The sequence below is a fragment of the Pinus tabuliformis genome, chromosome 9, assembly GCF_031772625.1.
Source record: "Pinus tabuliformis cultivar Carrire ecotype Pingquan chromosome 9, CPIR1, whole genome shotgun sequence".
Lineage (NCBI taxonomy): Eukaryota > Viridiplantae > Streptophyta > Pinopsida > Pinales > Pinaceae > Pinus > Pinus tabuliformis.
This window is the reverse complement of record NC_142307.1, coordinates 441459317-441480623: the sequence shown is the minus strand read 5'-3', so window position 1 is coordinate 441480623 and position 21307 is coordinate 441459317. Positions and strand designations below refer to the sequence as shown.

Genomic DNA, 21307 nt, shown 5'->3' with positions numbered 1-21307 from the left:
GCTTTGATTTATTTTGTGATTCTGGTTCATGCCTTTTCAACAAAGCTCTGGAAGAATTCTTGGTACCCAACAGCTGGAAGCAACTTAAATCAGCAAGTGGGAAGCATCTTGCAACTTGTCCTTAAGCCCAGTTGGATTAAACTTTTATGGGTTTTTAAATCCAGTGAAATTATTCCTTTGGATATTAAGTGGTAAATATGATTTTGAAGGGTTGCAATTGATCCATCGTTTAACCCTCGTTAAATAAAATGTATCCATCGTTTAACCCTCCAGAATTATCGTGCACATCACTATGAAGGCGGCAAGGCAGAATTATCGTGCACATCACTATCAAGTTGCAATTGCCACGTGGAATGTACATCGAGATGAAATTTGCCTTATCTCAATTCTGGTAAATGGCGTGACACATAAGTTCTTTTAAAAACAATTTAATTTTCGTTATATAGTTTGTTCAAAAATGTGTAACAAAACCTTATTGGATATGATATTGTTAGCAGTTTTATTTATCTATGTGAGTTTTGGTATACTTGTACTTTATAGTGAACTTAAATGTAAGAACATATTCAATGTAGCAAAGTTCCTTTGAACCTATTTCTTAGAGGTTAGTTGAACAATGCTTAAAGGATTTATAAGTTATTAGGTTATATATCAGTGGGTTAGTAATGTCAATTATGGATAGCTATATTGAATCATAGTTTATAGTTGATCATAGTAATTAGGGATAATGAATCAATGATTAAGACACATTAATTAGTTTGTTGCTAAATGGATAAGGAGATTGTGGATTAGTGGATTAATAGTTATAGGTTGTGTTGTTAGTGGGTTAGTGGGTTAGTGGTGAAGGCATTAATAGATTAAAGGTTGTGGTTATTTTTTGTTATTGATTTAAAAAGGTAATGGATTAGGTATTAAGGGGTTTATGGTAATGAAATGGGTTTAGCAAGTTTGTGATTCATGTTTAACTTGGATTTATGGGGTTAGTGTAAAATAATCTTGTTAGGGATAATACACCACAAATCATTTTTGACATTAAGGGAAATATTAAAATAAAATTAGAAATTAAATAATAGCATGACAAACAACATAATATCGGCATAGTCTAACTTATAGACGAAATCGTCTTTTTCATGACATTTTTTCTTATTGATTTTAATCAAAATCCAATGGAGATTTTTAAAAACTTGAGTTTGAATCGTTTAATTTGCATAATTCGAGTGCCCCAATGGTTTTTCAGGGCGTTGAATCCATTTATGCATTCAAAAATGTATTTTAAATATAAAAAAAAAAAAAATGAAATTTTATTGCCGGATTTTGGTGAATTCTAGTGAAAAAGGTTATTTCGTCTATAAGTTGGACTATGCCCATAATATATAGAAGTAAGAATTCAATGGAAGATTAAAAAAAAATATAGGTTAATTGTACTTTCCTACTATTTATGTGGATTATTTTCCATGCTAGATGTTCATCAATCAGACCTTTCCACACCCCTTTGCTTCTCTTTCATTACATAAATAAGTCTTCCATCAAAGAGTGTTGCAGTAATTAGAAACCATCTTTATTAAGTTAGTCCATTGTGAATGATTAGGCAACTAGTGTTTAATAAGGCCTTGTTACTATTCTGAATGTTGTGTAGGTACCTTAATGTGAATTGTGATTAGGCTTAATGCAAATGTGGGGTTGTTGATGCAAGGCAAAATTAACTCAAATGTTTTCTTGAACTTACATTGTGGTTTAGGTAATCCATTTGTTGAATTACTCTTCATCATGGAGCTTTATTGATTTTCATGGGTTATTGTTACACTATATATTTTCAAGTACGAAACTTGTTTTTTTGCAAAACGATAATTTTTGCAATTTTTTATACAAGCATTGCTTTTGCAATAGCTACAATCAACTAAACTAGAAAAGCTCTACATTTTGCAACACTAGGAAACTCTTTGCTTTAGGCTTATGAAGGTTGAAATGAAGGCCATAAAGTAGACTTGGGAAATCTTTTTCCCAACTTTTAAGTGGTCATTTCAAATTTTTCAGCACAAAGATGATTAATTTTTTTTTATTTAACTGGCTCACTATATCTGCAAGAGCCATGATCAATTAAATTGGAAGAGATATACATTAAAATACCATTTGTCTGCCTTTTGAAATGTTGGAACATCATGGTTTTAAGATTTTAAAGGTTTCAATGAAGATCAAAAAGCAAACTTGGGAAATCTTTTTTCTAACATCTAAGTTTTCATTCCAAAACATTTTAGTATATGGATGACAATAATATTAGAAGGATCCTTAAGATGTTGCAACTAGACAGCTCTGTGTTAGTTTGAACATATATAAGCATGTTGATCCTCTTTCATTGTATTTTGACTCAGAAAATATGGAAGACATAATCTTGGAAGAAGGGTTGCAGCTCACTGGTGAGACAATTGCTCAAACATGAGACTGCACCACTCACACTTGCATTCACCAAGCTTGCAAGCACATACATATATAGCATTCCAATCTAATTGAACAAATTCCTAGAACATAGGATCTGGCAACTAACAATGACTAATAAGGCAATTAATCCAAACATAAACATAATAGGCTCTAATAATAGGGGAATCTTCTAGAATTCTCCATTATTTTCACACTCCCCCTTAATGGAGAAAAAGTATTCTACCACACCCAATTCATTCCTACATAATTCAATTTTTTCCTTTCCATGAGGCTTTGTAAAGATGTCAGCCACATTTTCATTGGTATTACAATAAATTAAATCAATTTCCTTGGACTAGATCTTTTCCCTGACAAAATGACAACTTGCCTCAATATGTATTGACCTTGCATGGTACACAGGATTGTTGGCTAGCTTAAAGGTGTTCTCATTATGATATTTGATAATTGTTGGTGTTTTTAATACTTATCCCAAGTAACACCTCCTCTCACATGTGCCCACTTTTACAAGATCTCTAAGGTAAACATGAGTTGAGTGTCACTATGATATGATTCGGCCTCCAAGTTCCAGTTATGGAAGTGGGGCCTGCAAACCTAAAGCAAACTAACATTCCTCGGAGACTACAAATCACTTAGGTACCAAACAACCACCCCAGGTGATCAATCCCTGAGGCGAAACTCTTTTTCACGAGGTTTACTCCACAACCACACCCATAACACTGCATGCATGTGGTTGCGAGGCTATAACCACACTCACAAGCTTGTGTCCATGCACTTATGACCCAAATCCCTTGTGTTGTGCATGAAGTCATGAGATTTGTGCCACTTTTTCAGGGCTAGCCTTCATGGCACTACCTAGAAGCGCCTAGAACTTTCCAGAAACATGACATTGATGACTATAAGTCTAAATGTTAATTTAGGCAACAATGGTATGTTCTATGCTTTAGAGATATTTTACTTCAATTTCTTTATTAGTCGAGTATCAATAGTCAGATTAGCAATCACATCAACATAATAGTAAAATGTAGATAGAACATAAGCATAAACAAAAGAAGACAAGCCAAGACAAGAGGACATAAGATGTGGCACCAACCAGGGACAAACCCCAATGTGGGGAAACTATTGATCAAATCTTCTTTTAGTCTTCAATATTTCAGCAGAGAGAGAGTACAATTTACAAATTTGATCATTTATAACAGCAGCAAAAGAGCCCTAACCAGAAAAGTCAATGCTGGTCAACAGGGAAGATTTAACCCTCACCAAATCGGTCAACTTCAGTCAACTTCGACCTCCAAACAACAAGATAAAACTGCCCTCAAAATAGTCAAATTCAGCCCTATCAAAGTCTATTCAAACATCCCCCCTGCGATCAGCCCTAGCTGCAGTCAACACTGATCAACAGTCTACGTTTAGCCTCGATTTATGTGCCCAAAAATGTGGCCTGCCCAAATAGAGATACCCCTCACAAAAACGCAGTCAAAGGATGTCAACACATGCTGGTCAAAACTTGGTCAAACTGTCTAGAAATTCGATCTACTAAAATTTCGGCCTCCTGAAATTTCGCTCTCCTGAAATTTCGACCTCCTAAAATTTCGGCCTCCTAAAATTTCGATCTCCTGAAATTTCTGACATGTGGAGAGAGAGAGAGAGAGGCCTGGAAATTTGTAGCTAATCAATGAGAAGAGAGAGAGATAAGTGCGAAGATGAGTGTGTCCAAATGAGGCTAAGTCACCTTCTATTTATATGCAACGTTGAGGATGAATAGACGTGATTGTTGGGCTTCGAAGCCTACATAAGTTTGTTGGCCGACCCTGACAATTTGACCATAATCAAAATAAACTCATAACTTCATTTGTACATGTTAGAATCAGATGATCTTTAGATCAATCCTACACCTCTCGTGGAATCCAAGACAAATATCAATTGTCATAAATAAAATGACCCATGTGGACTTTGGCCCTAGTTGCCAATTTTAACACTCCCTCTCAACTAGGGAGAACTCCATCTGCCAATTAGTACTACCTCTTCCATTAATGCACAGTTCTGCACTGCTCTCCTCTGCTCTCCTCTATTGAACTATGAAGAAGAAGACATGATTGAGAATGTATCATACCATTCTCTATTCACCCGAAGTCAGTCCCAATCAAAGAAGAGTGTGTCATACTACTCTTACTAACCCGAAGTCAGTTCCAATCAAAAGAGAGTGTCTCGTACCACTCTTACTGACTCGAAGTCAATTCCAATTAATCCCAGATCAATATCGGTCATCCTAGCATAGGGAGTACGGTAGTACACGATGCCTCCATCAGTAGTACTATGGTCCCTATCCTCATTTCCCTACTCATTGGCTAGATGAGAGGTACTTCCCATGAGTCCTAGATTGCATGAGTAGGATCTCTCAGCAGGAGAAGGATGAACCACTCATCTTGCCTACATGTCGCCAAGGGGTATCGCAGGGGAAGGCTGAACCACTCGCCCTAAGGTTGCTCATCACTCCAAGAAGTACCCCAAGCTCCCAGAGCTCCTAGAGCTCAATGCCCATCTCATATAGGATCCTCATAAGACGGTCTCTCCACAACTCTGAGTCGTTCTCAGAAGGCCAAGAACTTGAACTTCCCCAGGGGATTTGTTAGAATATCGGTGACATGCTCATTAGTCCCAATGTGATGGAGCTTTATTGCTCCTCGTTGTACCATATCCCGAATAAAGTGGAACCTGATATCTATATGCTTGGAGAGATCATGAAACACAAGATTCTCTAATAATCGGATCCCACTCTAATTGTCATAGAGGATCACAGTGGTATCCAAAACATGTCCAAATAGCTCACTGAAGAGCTTCCTCAATGAGATAGCTTCAGAGGAGGACATACTATCAGTTATGTATTCGGCCTCAGTGGTGCTCAAGGAAACTGATTTCTACTTCCTACTCATATAGGATATCGAAGCAGAACCCAAAGAAAAACAAAATCTAGAAGTGCTCTTGCAATCCACCACACTACAAGCCCAATCACCATCAGAATAACCATGCAGCCTCACATCTCTGGTAGTGTATCTCAGTCCATGAGAGATTGTGCCCCGAAGATATCTCATAAGATTCTTGGCACCAATCCAATGTATATGATGAGGCTCAACCATATATTGGCTCAATGTGTTAACTGCAAACAATATGTCCAGACGGGAGTTCACCAAGAACATCAGTGCTCCTATGAGTTGACAATACTTAGAAGCATTTCCCAATTCAGGTCCAGCAACACTGCCAAATAACTTCTTAAAGTTAAGTTTCATCAGAGTAGTCATGGACTTGTAGTCCACCATCCCAAATCTTTCCAATATCTTCACAACATATTTTCCTTGAGAGAGGAAAATTTCACCTGGATTTTGTCAAACCTCCAACCCTAGGAAATAGTGCATCGGTCTTAGGTCCTTCATCTCAAATCCATAAGCCAACTCCCTCTTACATTTGAGAATGAGAGGGTCTTCACTTCCATCAGCTCCATGCTTGATTTTGTAGAGCCACTTAGAGGTGACAACCAATTTTTCCAGGGGTCTAGGGACCACATCCTAGACATCATTCTTCATATTTGACTCGTATTCTTCATTCATAGAATCCTTCCATACTTGATGCTTCATGGCTTCTTCAAATGATGAAGGCTCATTTTGAATGATAGTTCTCATGGCGGTCAAATATCCTTGATACATGTTTGGATTCTTGCTTTCATCGAAAGTTCCCCTTGGTACAATGTGTCTCTTGGCATCTTCGACAGTCTCCCTAAGCCATGAGGGTCTCCTTTTGGAGGATGAGGGCTCATGAGGAGGAGGATCAGTAGGATCCATAGGTTCATCAACATCAGGCATCGTTTCATTTTATTTTGCACCCTAATTTCTAGTGTCGGCTTCTTTGTCCCATCTTAGCATAGGAAGGTTGTTAATTTTTCCGAGGGCCATATCTTCATCGAAGGTGACATCATGACTTATCTCAACTTCCTTTTGGCCAGCTACATAAATTCTATATCCCTTAGAATTTTCACTATAGCCCACTAAGATTCCTTTCTTCCCAGATGCACCCAATTTGCTTCTGTTCTATTTTGGCACATGAAAATATACAGGACTTCTAAAAATTCTAAAATGAGAGACATCGGGTTTCACACCAGTGAACATTTCTTCGGGAGTCTTGGATTCCAATGCTTGATGAGGGCATCAGTTTGGAACATACACTATGGTATTTACAGCTTCAGCCCATAAGAACTTCGAAAGGCCTTGATTATGAAGCATGGCACGAACTGCTTCTACAATAGAGCAATTCTTCCTTTCAGACACACCATTTTTCTCAGGAGTGTATGGCCTTGTAGTCCCCCTCTTAATGCTAGCTTCTCTGCAATAATCTTGGAATTCATTGGATTCATACTTGGTCCCATTATTAGTCCTCAATATCTTGATTTTCTTCTCGGATTAGTTTTCGATCAAGGCTTTGAAGTGTGAGAACCAGGTGAACACTTCATCCTTCTTCTTCAAGAAGTAGATCCAGGTCTTGTGAGAATAATCATCTGTAAAGGTGAGATAATATAAGTACCCTCCCAAAGAGTTTATGGGCATCATACTAGATGTGTCAGAGTGGATCAATTGCAATATATCTATGGTCTTGCTATTACTTGACGGGAATGGTCCCCTTGTAAGTTTTCCTTTGGCACATCCCAGACATACACCTTCATGCTCTACTTTGAACTTGGGCATACCTTTCACCATATGTCTTACATCAGGTAGGGCCTTCTAATGAAGATAGGCAAACCTCTAGTGCCATAGTTCAGATTGTAGAGATGTGTCGCAAAACATGGCTCCCAATGGACTTCCTCCAACTTGATACAAAGTGTCAACCCTGAACCCAAGAGTAAAATCATTTTAAAATTTATTTTCCAAACATGTACCTTTCCATCGATGAATGTCGCCTTGAATCCTTTGTCCTCCATGGCTAAAATGGACACTAGGTTCTTCTTGAGATCAAGTACATATAGTACTTCTTGCAAATGAATAGTGTTACCTTGATTCAATTGAAGGGTAACATTCCCTACTCCCTTCACCAGATAGGTGGCATCGTCCCCAAGGATGATCTCCAAGTTTGTCTCCTTTTCTATCAGAATAGAGAGGGCTTCCTTGTAACCAGTGAAGTTCCTTGAGGCACCGCTATCAATCAACCAATTTCCCAAAGTGTCTGGAGGAGAGGTAGTGGAGAGGGCTGATATAAGATAGTACTCTTTTTTCTTATTGTTAACAACATTTGATTCTTCATGCATGGGGTCCCTTGATTTCTTGGAGGGTCGACCATTTCCTTGATGTCATGCATTCCTTTTTCCTTTGTCATTGGACCTGTCATTCCTTTTATCATTGTTGTTGAAGTTTCCCCTGGAATGATTGTGATCATCATCATGTAATGTGTCCCTTCTATTTGGACACCCCTTTGCGTAGTGGCCAAACTTATTGCAAACAAATCACCTGCCCTTCCTTCCTCCCTTAGATCCAGGCTTTCCATGGAAATGACCTTTAGACCCTGCATTATTTCTTCTTTTGGCATGAACGAAGAATACTGTGGGGTTGTTTCAATTAGAAGGCATTTCTTGCTCCACCATTCTTGTTTCTTCTTGAATGCATCTCGACATCTATTCTTCAAACCCTATAATTCGATCATTGTTGAGGACGGTGGTTATAAATACATACCCTCAGGTGGGAGTCCTCCAAGGGTGGTGAGAGTAAGTTCCCTATCAGGAATGACTTCTCCAATCGAGAGTAGATCATCCTTTATCTCAGTGATCCTTCAAGAAATAGGATTTTATATCCTCATCCTTGCCCTTATTAATATCCTTCAACTTATTCTTGAGAAATAGAATTTGATTAGCATTACTAACCTTGAACATGCCGACTAACCTATCATAGATCTCCTTAGAGGTCTTCAATTCAGAGATGTAGGCCACCATATGCTTTTCAATGGAATCCCTGTTAATCTTATTTGCTTTGACTTCGGCCCTATTGTACTTGGTCTTCGCAGCATCGGTGCATTTGAAAGAGGTTCGAGGATTTTACCTTGCACATAGTCCATCACTTCTTTTTCTTCCAAGGTCAAATCAAGAGACATCTTCCATCCATGATAGCCAGATTTATCATGGAGCTTTTCTTCAGCTGGATAGTAGGATGAGGAACCCATTGAACCTTTTTTCCTTGTCCAACTATCTTTGGTGATTGCTCTTTCACTCTTGCTTGGGCTTTGTCTACACCTAAACTCTTATACCATGTTAATTTTAGGTAACAATGGTATGTTCTATGCTTTAGAGCAATTTTACTTCAATTTCTTTATTAGCCCAGTATCAATATTCAGATTAGAAATCACATCAACATGATAGTAAAATGCAGATAGAACATAAACATAAACAGTAGAAAACAAGCCAAGACAAGAGGACACAAGATGTGGCACCAGCCAGGGACAAACCCCAATGTAGGAAACCCTTGATCAAATATCTTTTTAATATTCAATAATTCAGTAGAGAGAGATAGTACAATTTACAAATTTGATAATTTATAACAGCAGCAAAAGAGCCCTAACCATAAAAGTCAATGCTGGTCAACAGGGAAGATTTGACCCTCAGCAAATCAGTCAACTTTAGTCAACTTCAGCCTCTAAACAACAAGATAAAACAACCCTCAAAACAGTCAAATTCAGCCGAGTCAAAGTCTGGTCAAACAACCCTCTTGTGGTCAGCCTTAGTTACAGTCAACGCTGGTCAACGATTAACGTTTAGCCTCAATTTCTATGCCCAGAAATGCGACCTGACCAAACCAAGATAGCCCTCAGAAAGACATAGTCAAAGAAGGTCAACACATGTTGGTCAATGCTTGGTCAAACTATCCAGAAATTTAGTCTCTTAAAATTTTGGCCTCCTGAAATTTCACTCTCCTGAAATCTCGGCCTCCTAAAATTTCAACCTCCTAATTTCAGACATGTGGAGAGAGAGAGGCCCATAAATCCATACCCAACCAATGAGGAGAGAGAGAGAGAAGTGTGAAGATGAGTGTGTCCAAATGAGGCTAAGTCACCTTCTATTTATATGCAACGTTGTGGATGAATAGACGTGACTATTGGGCTCCTAAGCCTACATAAGTTTGTTGGCCAACCTTGACAATTTGACCATAATCAAAATAAATTCATAACTTCATTTGTAAATGTCAGAATCAGATGATCTTTAGATCAATCCTACACCTCTCGTGGAATCCAAGAAAAATATTAGTTGTCATAAATAAGATGACCCATGTGGAGTTTGGTCCTAGTTGCCGATTTTAACACTAAACAAATCAAAATTGATCATGATCTTAATCAGTACATGCCTAGTGCATGATGTACATTTTGTCAAACACATGGTAAACATGAATGCATATCTGATCATTAGCTTTTGAACTTCATCCAAGAATCATCAAGAAGGCTCTATGCCTTCTCAAGCTAGTTGCAATTTTTTTTTTTATCCCATGCATTCATCAACCATTGATAACCTATCAAATCATGAGCAAGAGCCATATCTAGAATATATCAAATAACCATGCATATAACCAACATATAACTAGAATAGAAACCATGGTAAATCAACCATAAGATCAACATAATAATTAGTAAAATTGTTCCTCATACATCACTATAGGAAAATAACTCATATTAACATATGTAAATTCCAACCAAGTTAGGTACTTCCACGTATTACCCAACCATAGATTGGCTGAACCAAAATCTCTCTTTCAGCCTATCACCCCCGTGCCATATTCCAGGCATGAATGTGGGAACATAAGGGTTAAACCAAAATAGAACCAACCAGAGCTTCCAAAGCCCAAACCACCTCAATCCTCAACCATAGTTATCTCACTTAAAAGGTCCATAAATCACTAATATAAACTAGATCGGTCTCTACCCAAGCAGTCCAGGGCTGCAGGAACTAGTAACTCAACCCATAGCCTTTAGAGAACCCAAGTTGTTACAAGGCTCTAAAGGTTTCCCATCTCAAACCACAACCTCCAAGGAACCCATGTTGTTTCACGGCTCCAGAGAATTTGTCCCAACCCATAGCCATAGGGAACCTGAGAACCAACCAGAAAAAAAAAAAAAAAAAAAAAAAAAAAGGAACCCACTACTCCATGGTTATCTAGGAAATGGCAAGGCAAGGATAAACCATTGTCAATCCAGGCAAATCTTCGTTTCAATGACAACACATAACCAAGGAACCACATGCATGTATCATGCATAAAAAAACCAGCAAGGAAATCACACATGCAACTTGTTACCTACAAAGTATCACTTATTGTAGTTATTAATCCAAGTGTCTCCTTGCCCTTCCTTCCTTTCATTTTCTTTCTCTTTGCTTTCTTTCTTGTCTTCTTCCAAATCTAAGTGAATGATAGAGAGCTCTAAGAATACTCTAAGTGTGAGTGTGCAAAAGTGTATGAGATCCAAAGTTGAACTAATAAAATTTGTAATTACCAAAAGTTGTGAATTGTTTTTTTGATGCCTTTTTATCATTGATGCCTCCATTTTCTTCATTTTCTTCATTTTTCCTCTAGTTTCCCTTGCATGCATATTTGTGTCTCTTCACCTTCTTTTTCTCCTATTTTCCTTCATTTTCATAAGTAAATGTCAATTATTGTCTCTTTGCCTTTGCAAATGTCTTTGGCAATTTCCATAGCCATCAATAAACCACAAATGATGCCCACTATAACGTTTTCCCACCATTTAGCTTAGAATACGTGTCCCATGAACTTGGTCTTATTTTATTTAAATGGAAAATCAACCATCGGTTGTTACAAACTCCTCCCCCTTGGGGGAAGAATGTCCTTGATGTTCTATGACACTTATAACCAGCAAAAGCATCTTTCCCATGGAAATTTTTAACACATCTTGATGCGACATTTACATCATACCAAATTGTTGAAACCATGAAAACCATACTTCTTATTGGAGCTTTATTACACAACTCGATGCATATTTACAACATATAGCTTATTGAAGCTTTACAAAACAACTCATTGTAGTATTTACAATACACATATGCATATACATAAACTCAAACACATATACCAAACAGATCTACTTAATACACGAATAAGGATACAAAGCTCGCATCTGATCAACCATCTCCCGTGTAGCTTCATTGAGCCCAAAATGTTTCCATTGCACTTTAACTTGCTCAGTTTCGGATCATGAGTTGTTTTTGTTGCAAAATGCATTGTGGTTCTGGCTGGAACCCCCCCTTTGGTTCCACCTGCGATACAGACCAACCAATCGCATTATCGACATCATGGATATATCTCTTAAGCAATGAAACATGGAAAACATCATGGACTTTCATTATTGGAGGAAATGCAATTCTGTAGGCCACTAGTCCAATCTTCTCAAGGATCTCAAAAGGCCCACAATACGAAGGTGCTAGCTTGGCACATTATCCAATCCTCAAGGAGCTCCTCTTGGGGTTGATGCACAAATACGCATGCTCCCTAACCTAAAACTCCTCGAATCCTCTATGTCAATTTTCATAACTCTGCTGCCTATCCTATGTTTCCTTTAAATTCCTCTTGATAACTTGCATCTCCTGCTCCATCTCAACCAACATATCTCGTCCAATCAATACCATGTTCATTGGATCACTCTCGCTGATAAGAGTATTACAACTCTGCCCATAGAGAGCCTCAAATGGACTCAACCTCAAGGATTCTTGATATCCATTTTTATATGAAAAATATACCAGCGGAAGATACTCCTCCCACTTCCTTTGCTAATGCATGATATACATCCTCAACATATCCTCAAGAATCCTATTAACCCTATATGATTTTCCATTTTTCTGCGAATGATATGTTGTACTAAAAGCTAACTTTGTCCCCAAGTGTGCAAACAACTCCTTCTGTTAAACACACATGGATAGCAAGACAATGTGAAAGATAAAACATGCAATACATTTTTTATTAACATCAGATATACATTTATAGTACAACATGTGACTCTTGGGTTTCAGATCCCAAGGTCTCTTGGACTGTTTTGGTCTATTCGGCTTCCACACTATCCCACTTAGGATTAGGTGTCCAACATTCCCCCCCTTAATCCGAAGGGTTATGTATGAGTCCAAGAAGAGAGCTGTAATACAACATGTGCAAAAAATGCATGGCAGCACTAGGCTGAATGTGCTCTATGAAATGTTGGTAAAAAGGGCGGTGGTTTAAGGATGACCACCAACACTGGAACGCTTAGTGCAGTTCCCGGAACTCTTCCAAAACTGGCAAGAAACTGAATTTTTTTGCTAGAGGAAGTGATCCTATTGTTTTAAAGAGGGAAACCTTCAACCATAAAAGGGAGGTCTCACCCCGCATAAAAGGTAAAACTTCAACCTGAAAAGGGAAGTCTCAACCTGTGATGGTTTAAGGATGACCAACAACTCTGGAATGCTTAATGCAATTCCTGAACTCTTCCAAAACTGGCAAGAAGCTGGTGTCTTCTGCTAGAGGAAGTGTTCTCAATCTGTGATGGTTTAAGGATGACCAACAACTCTGTAATTCCTGGAACTCTTCCAAAACTGGCAAGAAGCTGGAGTCTTCTGCTAGAGGAAGTGATCCTAATCTGTGATGGTTTAAGGATGACCAACAACTCTGGAATGATTAATGCAATTCCTGAACTCTTCCAAAACTGGCAAGAAGCTGGAGTCTTCTGCTAGAGGAAGTGTTCTTAATCTGTGATGGTTTAAGGATGACCAACAACTCTGCGATTCCTGGAACTCTTCCAAAACTGGCAAGAAGCTGAAGTCTTCTGCTAGAGGAAGTGTCCCAGATTGCCAACTGAAGGCATGTTCACGGGCATCTTTGTCTCTGGCTACAACTCTGAAACTGGTGTGGCAGGTTGTGGCTCAGGCTCGCTTGATGTGACTTTGAAGCTTGTAGATGACCATCATTCCCCCCCTGTCAGATACAAGGTGAGATGATGGAGAAAACTCAACTGCAAGACTGTTCAATACTCTGGAACAAGTTCTGACATGTGTTTGGAATATCTTCTTGGCTGTTGATGCCCATTGCCAAGAAGCGATCCATCCAAGATGAATCTTTGTTCTTGCAAGACGTTTATTTCTGAAGCATCTGTGTGAAGAATGGTTGGTTTTATGACAGTGCTTACATGGATGAAGATCAAAACAGTGATCTTTCAAATGGCCAACTCGATCACAGTGTTGGCATTTCACTATCTGTTGTTTTTGTTGTTGTTGTTGCTGTGGAAGAGGGGCAGAATCTGGAACAGATGGAGGTGAACTATCATGAGGAGCAAGTGAACTGTCATGAATGAATCCAGCACTCTGAAACTGAATGGGCTTGGCATAGTCTGGAATATGAAAGGACAAGTCCTTGTCATATCCAAGACCAGTTTTGTGCTTGTTGTGGACAAGTTGTTCCCAAGGTCTGATGATGGGCTTGGGAAGTGCAGACTGAGTTTCTGCATCTGCATATACAACTGCTGCTTTATTTGAATGAACTGTAACATTATTAACATGCTGCTGATGGGTGGTTGTCTCAATGTTCTGAACAAAAACAGGTTCAGAATGGTGTCTATTTTGATGTAGCTCTTCTTGCTGTAGCTGTGATTCAAGTTGCAAAAAATCGATATTTTCCTGTGCATTTTGTAAACATGTATGAATTTTTGAGAGAGATCCTTTGCTGATTTGTAATGTGTCATCAACAGTAGATAATATCAGAGTTTTAAGGAACTGTAATACTTCACTGGTTCTGACCATTTTTCCTTTAATGTCAAAATCTTTATGCAGCAGTGGAATCAAGAGTTTTAAATACAATGCCACAATTGGGGCAGCAGCAACTGCAAACTTGTTTGGATCCTTCAAGTACTCCTTCAAAAATGATGGTTATCAAAACTTCAATAATTATAACACCATGTCATGGGAATTCTTTGAACTGTAATTTACAGCGGTCAACCTCAGCAAAGCATTAAACATATGAATGGCACCAGTAATCAAATCGGATCCAACTATAGGAACAGAAGCACTGAATCTCGGTTGCAAATGGAATTTGAACTATTCAAAGTGTATTTGAAACCAATCACCATACCATTGGATTGTATACCATTCAGGCCTCATACAAACTTATTTAAAACAACAGCTTCAACATATTTCAGGCAGCATCATAACGTATTCAGGCAGCTTAAATCACAGTTTTCGTTGCATTCAATACAGCTCCAGGTCAGCACACAAATAAATCAATGAGCGATATACAAAACTGATTTATTTCTCTGCAATAGAGACTTAGTGCACATATTAAGAGCAATAATCTTCACAAAAAGAAACAACCTTTCCAATGAATGCTCGGGGCATTGAATAAATTTTCAGCAGACAAATATACACCAGCCTCTATATAAATATATAGCTGAGAATACCCATAAAAATGGTATTATTCTTTGTTGAGCAGATTACAGATGAAGCCACATTTCTGGTTGATTTCTTTCATGCATAAACAACACTCCTTTGCAAGAAAAAATGAATGTCTTCCACAATCTGCAGTTGAAGTACAAACAGTTCGAGCACGCTAGAATAAGTTCAGCTCACTTACATAATGCACAAGCAGCGGTCTTAAATGGCTCTGTCAACTTCTCCTGAGAAGAGCTTTATCAAAAGCATCACTCTTTCAAGTCTTCTAGTATGGATCTTATTTCAGGTTCGTAACATCTACAAGTGTCGTTAACTGATGCCAATAATAGATGATGTCAAAGCCCATATGGTCAAGATCCAAAGTTTCAGATATGTTGCTTTATTTCTGCAATGGTGTGTTGACAAATTGAGATGTGCCGCAGAGGGTAGACAATACGAATGCCTCAAGTATATGTTGGACTAAATTCTTGGATTGCACAGATCATTTAAGGTCGGCTCTCTTTTCTAGGCCGCAATTACACAAGATCTCCGCCTTATATCAATCTGGAAATAGACTAATGATCTACCCTTACATATATAGTGATAATGCCCTTCATGTAGGTTCTTTCTTATACCTTAAAAATTCGCAGAAATAAAGACCGTGAGGATGTAAGACAAACTTTGGTTCTTTGATGCTTGAGCCCAGACTTTAGGCCGCAAAAAGTTTCAACGTGGATTCTGTCACTGAAGTATGATGACACAAGTCTAAAATAGGTTCGAATTATTCACACGACCGTAGAGATTAAAGGGCTGCAAGACTCGGTGATATATGCTTAGAGGGGCCGCAAGCAATTTCAAATAGATGCTCCACAGAGATAACCCTTTTTGGTCTTGTTGGCACTACTCCAGCAATTGCAAATAACCAGAGAATAACAATCGTCACAATAAATATACTAGAATTTCCAGTATGAGTCGACAAAAAAAAGCAATGCCTGGAATCCTTGAATGAATGTAGCTTTCAAAATACACATGAACCCAGAGGAACCATTCAACACCACTTATGTATCTTGCTTCTGAAATGGATCACTGAAACCGAGAAAATGGATCTCGTGAATAAGACCGAGAGCCATGTCTAGACTCTAAATCATTTAGAGAGACCTTCAATCAACCTTGCAGCAACTGTAAAATATCAATGCGAAAATCCCCAACCCTCGCTTTACGCTCAAGACTCTACTTCCCTCTGCAATCAAATATTTTCCTTCCCGGCGGACAGAAGCCTTCGGAAGAAAGGAGGCGATCGATTCTGCAGTTAACGTTTCCTGCTCTCAGACATGGCAACTGAAAGGTTATTTAAAGACGATGCCAGGGACGAGAAGGGTGAACGGGCCAGGATGGCTTCGTTTGTTGGTGGCATGGCAATAGCCGACCTTGTAAAGACGACTCTAGGACCTACAGGGATGGACAAAATTTTGCAATCCACAGGCAGGGGACATAGTGTCACCGTTACAAATGATGGCGCTACTATATTGAGATCGCTTCACATAGATAATCCCGCTGCCAAAGTAATGGTCGACATCTCGAAAGTCCCAGATGATGAGGTAGGAGATGGAACCGCTTCAGTAGTTGTTTTGGCTGGCGAGCTCTTGCGAGAGGCAGAAAAACTAGTAGCAATGAAGATTCACCCTATGACAATTATCTCTGGTTATAGAATGGCTGCTGAGTGTGCTCGCAATGCTTTAGAACAGCGGGTTTGGGACAATAAGGCAAATTCAGAATCCTTCCGGTCCGACCTGATGAATATTGCAATGACAACACTCAGTTTCAAAATCCTTGCACAAGACAAACAACATTGGCTGTTGATGCAGTGATGCGGCAGAGGTAGCGCTGGAAAAAGCAGCGCGTTATGGTCAGAGGTGAGCAGCGACTGTGGAGGGTCAGGTCGAATAGCTCTGAGCAGGTAAGGGGCGTTACAAACGCTCAATGCACCAGGATTATATAGCAGGCCCACCAAATTCAATTGTCAGGACAACGCTTTTCAAAACGTTTATAAACAGTAAAGAGCGCAGGCATAATTTAAAGGACAGAGGGTGCAAGTAACGCAGAAGAGAGAGAGCACAGGTATAATTTAAAGGACAGAGGGCGCAAGTAACGCAGAAGAGAGAGAGCGCAGGTATGATTTCAAGGGTCAGACAGAGAGGCTTAAAATAGCCAGAGTCAGCAGATTTCTGGCAAACAATGAATTAATGGAGCTTTATAGGTAATGGGCAGAACTGGAAGGTCTGCACAAATGACATATACATAGAGACCACAAAACAAGTGGCTCAAATATGAGCAGGGCCAGAATTCGCCTGCTCTGATACCATGTTAAACACACATGGATAGCAAGACAATGTGAAAGATAAAACATGCAATAAATTTTTTATTAACATCAGATATACATTTATAGTACAACATGTGACTCTTGGGTTTCAGATCCCAAGGTCTCTTGGACTGTTTTGGTCTATTCGGCTTCCACACTAACCCACTTAGGATTAGGTGTCCAACACCTTCCAAAACCTGGAAGTGAATTGGCATCTCTATCTGATATGATCTTCTTGGTAACTCCATGCAGTCTCATTATCTCCTTGATGAAGATCTTATCTACCTCACTGTCTGAATTTGTAGACTCCATTGCAATGAATTGAGCTACTAGCATACTTTTCTCAACATATCAACCACAACCATAATGGAATCATTTTGCCTCGATGTCCTCAACAAACTTGTAATGAAGTCCATGGAAATGACCTTCCATTTCGATTCTAAATCCGAATAGGTTGTAATAGACTAGTTGGGTGCTTACACTCAGGTTTCACATGTTAACAGTCCAAACATGTAGCAACAAACTCAACCACCTCCTTCTTCAATTTCAACCAATAGTAAAACTTCTTAACAATTATCAAAGTCTTATGATATCCAGAGTGACCTAAATACGATTTGACATGAAACTCCTCCCAGATAAGCTTCTTCAGTTCACTATTATTTGGCACATAAATCATGTTCCTAAATCTCACCAAGCCATTTGTTGTGAGGTGATACTCCTAATCCCTATCACCTTCACTATGTTATTGTAATCTCTGCTTCAACTATTGGCACTTATCATCATGTTGTCTTGCATGCAAGATCTTCTCCTATAAATCTGTCCCATATGAACTCACAACTGAAATGTGATTCACTTGTACTCTCCTACTGAGACCATTTGCAACCCAATTCTCCTTGCCTTTAATGTATATGATCTCAAAGTCAAACTCATTAGGAGTAGCCAACCATCTAGCTCTCCTAACATTCAGATTTGGTTGGTCAAACAAGTACCTTAGTCCACTATTATCACTCATCAAAATGAACCTCCTGTTGAGAAGATAATGTCTTCACATCTTCAATACATGAATGTTAGCTACCAATTCAAGATCATGAGTCACATAGTTTTTCTCGTGCTCATTCAACTCCCTTGATTCATAGCATATACCTATCCTTCGTGCATCAGGACTCCACCAAGTCCTTCCTTGCAAGCATATGTACAAACGATGAACTCCTTATTAGGATTTTCAATGTTCAAAACTAGAGCATTTGTAAGCAAATGCTTCAACTGCTCAAAACTAGTTGTGCACTCCTAAGTCCATTCAAACTTCTTTCCTTTTCTCTAAAAGGATGTGATAGGATAGCCAATCTTAGATAAGTTCCTAATGAACTTCTCGTTATAACATGTTAGTCCCATGAATGATCAGACCTCATCCACATTCTTAGGATTTGGTCACTCCATGATGGCTTTAATATTTTCCAGGTCCACTGTTATCCCTTCCTTGGAAACAACATGTCCTGAGTAATGAATTTGAGACTGAAAGACACTACACTTGATGAGATTATCATACAATTAATTCTCTTTGAACAATCTCAACACTGCTACTAGGTTCTCTGCATGCTCTTCCTCATTCTTCGAATATACCAATATATCATCAACAGCAACTAGCACAAATTTGTCCATATAAGGATGCAACACATTGTTCATCAAACACATGAAAGTAGTTGGAGCATTAGTAAGACTAAAAGGAACCACCACAAACTCATAATTCCCATACCTGGTATGGAATGCATTCTTATAGACATCTTCTTCTTTGATGTGCACCTGATGATATCCTTATCTTAAATCAATCTTTGAGAATATTTTTGTTTCCTTCAACTGATCAAACAAGTCATCAATCCGTGGAAATGGATACTTTTTCTTGATGTTCACCTTGTTCAACTTCCTATAATCAATGCACAATCTGATAGTACAATCTTTTTTCCATACAAACAACACTAGTGCACCCCAAGGCGATACATTTGGCCTTATGTATCCCTTATCAAGCATTTCCTTAAGCTGCAACTTCAGTTCCACCAATTTCGTAGTGCTCATCCTGTAAGGTTTCTTTGATGTTGGTGTTTCTCCTAGCATCAACTCAAAGAGAAATCCACTTCCCTACGAGGTGGTAACTCTAGGATCTCTGCGGAAAACACATCCTGAAACTATTGTAAAACAAGATACTTATTCAGGACTTCCTCATCCTCAACATTCTTCCCTTTATACCTAGAAAAATGTGTTGCAAATAACAAACATCCTTTCCTTCAGCTACACTTTGCTTGCATATTGTAACCATTTTCACTGATGTAGGCTTCTTCTTTCCCTACAATATTCTCCTTTCTCCATCATCATATAGACACTTTATAACCTTAGTATAGCAATCCACTTTGGTCTTGTGAATGAATAGTCAGTCCATGCCAACAATCATATTATATGAAACCAAATGAAACACATTTAGATGTGTTGAAGTAGGCATACCATTCAGCTCAAATGCACAATATCTCACCCAATGATGAACTATTTTCTTGGTCCCTATATCCAATTGCACCAACCAAGATTTTGCCTGCACTTCTTTACTCAAGCCATACTTATCCACTAGGTTAGGACTGATATAACTATAGCTAGATCCAGGATCAATTAAAATGGAAACAACTTAATCACATAACATACCTTCCATATCGATAATGGATGTCTGATGATCTGCCTGCCTATTATCCACTGTTGCATAAATCTGAGAGATGCTCTGACCAACATCTCCAAATGTTTGTTCCTCATGAGCACTGTAAATTTGAGGCCTACCACTCTCGTGCGATGGGCACTCACTCTAGTGATGCTCTCCACCCTAAGTCCAACACCTCAAAGGTTTCCTACCATTACCCTTATTCTACTCCTCAGGATAAGACCCATGTCTTTGTCAATTGCATTGAAATTCTTATAAGGTGCCACATTCTCCTTGTCAACTACAACATGAAGTATTCCCCACTTCTCAGCCCACTTTCCTTTAGTCTTATCATTTCCTTTCCAATCTTGTTTAGGCTGAGACTTGCACTTTGACTGTTCATAATAATGCTCTAGATTTCTGATGGATTCCTCCAAGGACTAAGGCTCATTAAACTCAATATGATATTTGATAACTATTGGCAACCCACTGATGAACCTTTGAATCTTTTCTTTATAATCCTTAAGATAAGGCACATACATCAACAACTCCAAGAATTTGTTAGTGTAATCATCATCTGTCATAGAACCCATCTTCAACTCATAAAATTCCTTATCCCTGTCATTATAGTATCTTTCGGAAAAGTACTTCTTCTTGAAGAGTCTCTCAAACTCATCCCAAATCATCTCCTCTTCTTTAATTCCTATAACATTCTTCGCATCTTCCCACCATATATCTTCTTTCCCTTTGAGACTAAACGTGTCTATCTTGACTTTCATATTCTCTAAATAGTCATGCAATATGAAGAACTTATTCATTCCAACCCTTGCAGTATGTTGTATTCCTTGTCCTTGATGGTTTGGTCATGCAATGTGGAAATTTTGTATTTTCTTATGCTTTAGCACTTATAAACTATTTTGCATTCATGAACTACTTCACACTTATATATTACTTCGCAAATTACATTCATCACTTAAACACAAGATAAACATCCATAAACTTTACAGTATTGAAATAAAGTGCAGAAAATAAGCAAATCAACACATGAAGACACATATTTTACCGTGGTTCATCCCAATGTGGGACTACGTCCACAAGAATGGTTGCTTATAATAAAGAATTTGGTACAAAAAGCAGTTCTTCACCTACACACATAGCTACAGGTTGTCTGCACACTAAGTTGTAGAACCAAGCCTTCACGCACTCAATTGCGAAGCCTTGCCCCTTTCTCTAAAGTACAGATCACAAAGATACAACCATAAACATAGATCTGGATCTAATTCATAGATGCCTTCCTTCTTTATTATTCGTCCCTATATATACTATTACATTGAGGGATTACATTGCTACATTACCATGGGCCCAATACCATGGTTTCCAAATTACAAGGGATTATGGTCCAAAACCATTCAACTTTACAATATTATAT

At 38.5% G+C, this 21307-nt stretch overlaps 1 pseudogene; it reads left to right on the top strand.

The window, feature by feature from the left end:
- The first annotated feature begins 16176 nt into the window (after positions 1 to 16176).
- On the top strand, positions 16177 to 16713 carry LOC149149056 (T-complex protein 1 subunit beta pseudogene; annotated as a pseudogene).
- Positions 16714 to 21307: the final 4594 nt, after the last annotated feature.